Below are 5,103 nucleotides of genomic sequence, written 5' to 3'. Positions count from 1 at the left end.
GAAATCACGTCTGAGCTGGTGGATTATTCTTATTGTGTGTAACTAAGCATTGCAGCCCAGGGATTTTCCTTGCATAATTAATTGGGGTCCGTTTTTGCACAAGCGGCTTCTGCACAAAGAGGAGCTGTATAGACTGGGGCTCTTCCTGCCTCCTGCTTCCCCTGGCTCCAGCCTGACCTTGGGCCTGTAGTGCGTCTTTGGCAAGTAATCCTTAGGTTGCTCTGCAATTGACACAAAGTTTGTGGGTATGAGTTGTCAATCACACTTCTTGGCTACACAGGCCTTGAGACCCCTCCAAGGCTGGAGGGAAATGGGGAATGGCTGCAACTTGGAATTCAGAGGTGTTGTCCAGGACCATAAATTTGAACAGTTTTGGAGACACTTTTCTTTTTTCAGAAGAGGCTTTTCTGACATTTGGCCCATCTACACGGGCGCAAATGTGGGGAAAACCTTCTCTTTGGGAAGAGCCTTATTCCTAATACAATGAGGAATACAGGCCCACTTTCTTGGAAACTGATCTAAAAGAGTCAACCCATTCCATGAACCCAGCAGAGTTTTTCACAAATACAAAAGCTATCCTGGAAAAGCTCTATAGTAGGGCTGTAGCCAAGTAGGGCACCATGGCTTAGTTGGCTAAAGCACCTGCCTTGTAAGTAGGAGATCCTGGGTTCAACTCCCAGTGGTGCCTTGTTGTAGCCTTTGCTCATCTTTTCCTGTGTGCTTCTGAGACACAGAAGAGGTCTCCCTTGGCCACCCATGGAACTGCTGGTACAGGAAAAGGCTGATTGGGGAGGAGCATTGGGAAGAAGGAAACCACAATCCTGGAGCAGGTGCAGAAGCTGCTGTGACTGGCACTGGCAAGGCAGGGCTCTGACTCCAATTGCCGGGACAGGAGAGCCAGCACCACATGCCCTTCTCATTCCCTTGGGATGTCACTGCCCAGAGACTCTGCAAGGGATGCAAATGTAGACACTCAACATTGGAAATGAAGCTGGGATTTAAATATCCTGCACTTCATTTGCATATTCACAGACCAGTGCTATTTCAAAATACTTTATTTTGAAATACAAAACGCTGTTGAGATTCGCTTATTGCGGGAGAAAACCCTTCGTCAGAACTAACCCTTAAACCTCATTTCACAAGGAGTAAGGGGGATTTCGAAAGAAGGGTTTTCTTTTGAAAGAACTGTGTCTAGACAGCGCCTGGCAGTTCAAAATAGGGTATTTTGAAATAGCAGCCAAACATGATTATGCAAATCTCCGCTTCATTTGCAATGTCACTCAGATGAATTTGCATTGCTCTCTGGGAAGAGGAATGACGTGTAGACAAACCCTCACACAGGGGAGATGCAGAGATCAGAATTTTCCTGCCTCCCTCAGCTTGTCTGGCTCCTTTGCCCCATTTCCTGCCTCCCTGCCTGAAAGGGACCCAATGGCTGAAAGGGACAACAGCTGCTAATGGGTGGGGGGAGAAGAGCAGCAACAAGACCCTGGAAGCAAGAAGGATCTTCCCTGGCCACCCACCATTCAGTCTGACAAGTCTGAAGGGGGAATTTGACTGACAGACTCCTCTGAGCTAGAATTCCAGCTCCCACAGTGATTACTGGAAAGGGGCAGCCCAGTAGGGACTGAAAACCACTGCTCCAGGTGAGGTTTGAATTCACAACCTCAGCATGTCTCCTATACGCACTGCTTTATAAATACTGGGCACTGACCCATTGCACCACTGGAGCAGACGTTTGAGAGTTTTCTTCAAAGTCCTTACATTGAGAAAGTGAAGAAGCACAAGGTAGAATTGAGCCAGAGGGGCAAGAAGATCAATTCTCAAGGATTTACACAAACCAACAATTCCCCAGCAGCCCACAGCCCTGTTCCATATCTAGGGCCAGCACTGGGTGGGCAGTAGTCAAAGAGGCAGAGACTCACCGGAAGAAGTCGTGGGCTGAGCTAATGAGATGATCTTGATTTGTCAATGCCAAGCTGTGATCAAAAACAGTGAGATAAAGATCAAACACCAGGGAGGTTCCTGCCACATACCAGCACCTGCCAAAGCCTGGGATTGAATCATGATAGAAATGTAGCCGTGTTAGTCTGGGGTAGTTGAAGCAAAATGCAGGACAATGTAGCACTTTAAAGACTAACAAGATGGTTTATTAGATGATGAGCTTTCGTGGGCCAGACCCACTTCCTCAGATCAAATAGTGGAAGAAAGTAGTCACAACCATATATAGCAAAGGATACAATTAAAAAAAAGGAACAAATATGAAAAGGACAAATCACATTGCAGAACAGAAGGGGGATGCGGGGAGGAAGGAAGGTAAGTGTCTGTGAATTGCTGATATTAAAGGTAGGGAGAGTGGGATGTTTGTGAGTTAATGGTATTACAGGTGATAATTGGGGAAACTGTCTTGGTAATGGGTGAGAAAGTTCAAAGACTTGTTAAGTCCTTGTTGGCAAGTGTCGAATTTTAACATGAATGACAGTTCAGAGGATTCCCTTTCAAGTGCAGATGTAAAAGGTCTTTGTAGCAGAATGCAGGTGGCTAAGTCATTTAGAGAGTGTCCTTTCTGGTTAAAGTGGCAAGAAACTGTTTTCTCTTTGTGATCTTGTCTGATATCTGTTTTGTGGGCATTAATCCTTTGGCGAAGTGTCTGAGATGTTTGTCCAATGTACATAGCAGATGGACACTTTCGGCACATGATAGCATAGATTATATTTCTGGATGCGCAGGAATATGTGTTCTTGATCTTATAACTCACTTGGTTAGGTCCAATAATGGTATCAGCAGAATGAATATGTGGACAAAGCTGGCAACGGGGTTTGTTGCAAGGGAAGGTACCAGGGTTGGTATTAGTGTGGTATGTCCTGTGGTGGTTGGTAAGAATCATCTTGAGGTTAGGTGGGATTGAATCAGTGACCTTTAGATATTTAGTCTGATACTTTCTCCACTGAGCTACTTTGGCTGCTGGACAAGGAGTTCTCTGGCCTGTACTTCTCTGTCTGGGATCTTTGGCAGCCTGTCATCATGCCCTGCCCAGGAAGGCAAGACTGGCCTTTCCACAGCGCCCCTCCCCCACAGCCCAGAGCCAAGGTTCCCTCTAAGCCAGGCCTGGGCAATACAGGCCAGAGGGCTGGATCCAGCCCATGAAGCCACCCAACATGGCAGCAAGAAGCCTCAGGCTTGTGGTTGACTCCTCCCCATCAGCCTTTTCCTGAACCAGCAGCTCCATGGGTGGCCAGGGGAGGCCTCTTCTTTGTCCCAGATGGACCTAGGAAAATGTGAGCAAAGGCTACAACAAGGCACCACTGCGAGTTGCACCCAGGATCTCCTGTTCACAAGGCAGGTGCTTGAGCCAGCTGAGCCATGGTGCCCTCCCCGGACAGGGTTGCTCGGTTTATGGTCCACGACAACACCTTTTACACAAAAAATGAGGCGTAACGTTAGTTTGAACCAAGGGCTTTGGTTCGAACTACCGCGTCCCGATGCGCACTTCATGGTTCGAATCAGGTGTGATTCCATCTAGTGCGCCGGGCGAGATCTTGCTAATGAAGCATGGGACATTAAAATCCCTGCCTCATTAGCAATTTCAGTCGCCTACATTTGCATCCCTAGTCCGAAGTAGGAAGCAAATGTAGACGTACACAAACAGCACTCCGAACTGAGCCCATTAAATAACAGAATATTTCAGTTCCATCATAAAGTGTAACAACGATTTCATTTCATGTAGCGAATGGCTACGGAATGTGTTGCAGTGTTAATGTTCTTTGTAGTTGATTTCATACTAAATACATGAAGTCATGTACCTTGTTAATTATCCCTTTGTTCAGTATTTTTTCTTCTATACAATTATGAAACTATATTTAGCTAAGCTGTTTGTGAGTAACTGGCGGGTACCACAGTAGCCCACATCCGCACAAGCGCAAATGACCTCACTAGTGGTGCACATTATGAAACTCACTCCTCCCATGGATGGAAAATCTCACAGGGAACACGGCCCCCCTGCCCATCTTCTTCCCTCCACATAGGCAGCTACAGTCCCTTTCAGCCACTAGGACACCCCGGGAAGAGAGGCAGGAATGGGGCCAAGTGCAAGTCAGGCTGAGGGGGGCAGGCAAAGCTCATCTTGCCTTTCAGGGCCACTGGCAGCAGCATCGCTCTTGTATACTGCTGTGGAGAAAAACATGCCTGAGAGAAGAGACAGCATCAGACTTCTTTAAACAGTTGCCAAAGTAGCTCAGTTGGGAGAGTGTTAGACTGAAGATCTGAAGGTCCCTGGTTCAATCCCGGGCTTTGGCAGAAGCCTTTGCCAATATGGCTTAGTCTCTTTTGGCATCTCTCCATCTCTGGTAAGCAAACATCTACAGTCAGAGTTCAAAGGCTGAACCAAGAAGCCAGGAATGACGTCATAAAACTGATGGTATTTCAGGGTTAGAAACTGGAGAGGGGATTTCATGCCACCTCAGAGATTGTTGACACAGAAGAACAGGGATCTTGGCTTCAGCTGCTCCCAGCCTTGCTTCTCTGTTTTTAATTCCATGCCCCCAGGAAGGAACATTAACAGAGCCTGCCTCGGACTAATTGTGAGGCTTCCCCATACTGAGGACATGCTGTTTCTATTTTCTTAGACTGGAAGTTATTAAGTCAATTTAAGCAATTTCAAAATAGTTTCCAAGTATAGACATGCCCTTATAATCCTGGTCTTCACAACATCCTCTAGCAAGGAGTTCCACAGGTTGACTGCGCTTGTGTGAAGAAAGTCTTCCTTTTGTTTGTTTTCAACCTGCTAATATCATGGTGCACCCTTAGTTCTTCTATTATGGGAACACGAACAATCCCTTTCCTTATTTACAGTCTCAGCAACAGCCATGATGTATAGACCTCTATCTTATCTCCACTTTATCTCCACTTTTCTAAGGTGAAAAGTCCCAATCTCTCCTCATATGGCAGCTGATTCAAACTTTCATCATTTTTGTCATGCTTTTCTGGCCTGTTTCCAATGCCAATGGGAGCTGCCTGCATGAAGCCCTCCCCCCTCCACTCAGGCTCTTATTCCCCCAGGCACCTGATGCCTGTGCAGGGAAGGAGCTGCCTGGGAAATGTGCT

General features: G+C 46.7%; 2 non-coding genes across 2 annotated transcripts; both read left to right on the top strand.

The window, feature by feature from the left end:
- The first annotated feature begins 614 nt into the window (after positions 1-614).
- On the top strand, positions 615-688 carry TRNAT-UGU (transfer RNA threonine (anticodon UGU)). The gene has a single exon. It is a non-coding gene; the product is annotated as a tRNA-Thr (tRNA).
- A 3,535-nt stretch (positions 689-4,223) lies between these two features.
- TRNAF-GAA (transfer RNA phenylalanine (anticodon GAA)) lies at positions 4,224-4,296 on the top strand. Its single transcript has one exon. It is a non-coding gene; the product is annotated as a tRNA-Phe (tRNA).
- The last annotated feature ends 807 nt before the right edge of the window (positions 4,297-5,103 follow it).

This window comes from Pelodiscus sinensis, chromosome 31 (assembly GCF_049634645.1).
Source record: "Pelodiscus sinensis isolate JC-2024 chromosome 31, ASM4963464v1, whole genome shotgun sequence".
Taxonomy (NCBI): domain Eukaryota; kingdom Metazoa; phylum Chordata; order Testudines; family Trionychidae; genus Pelodiscus; species Pelodiscus sinensis.
Note: the sequence above shows the minus strand (reverse complement) of the source record. Positions and strands in the feature narration are given on the sequence as shown.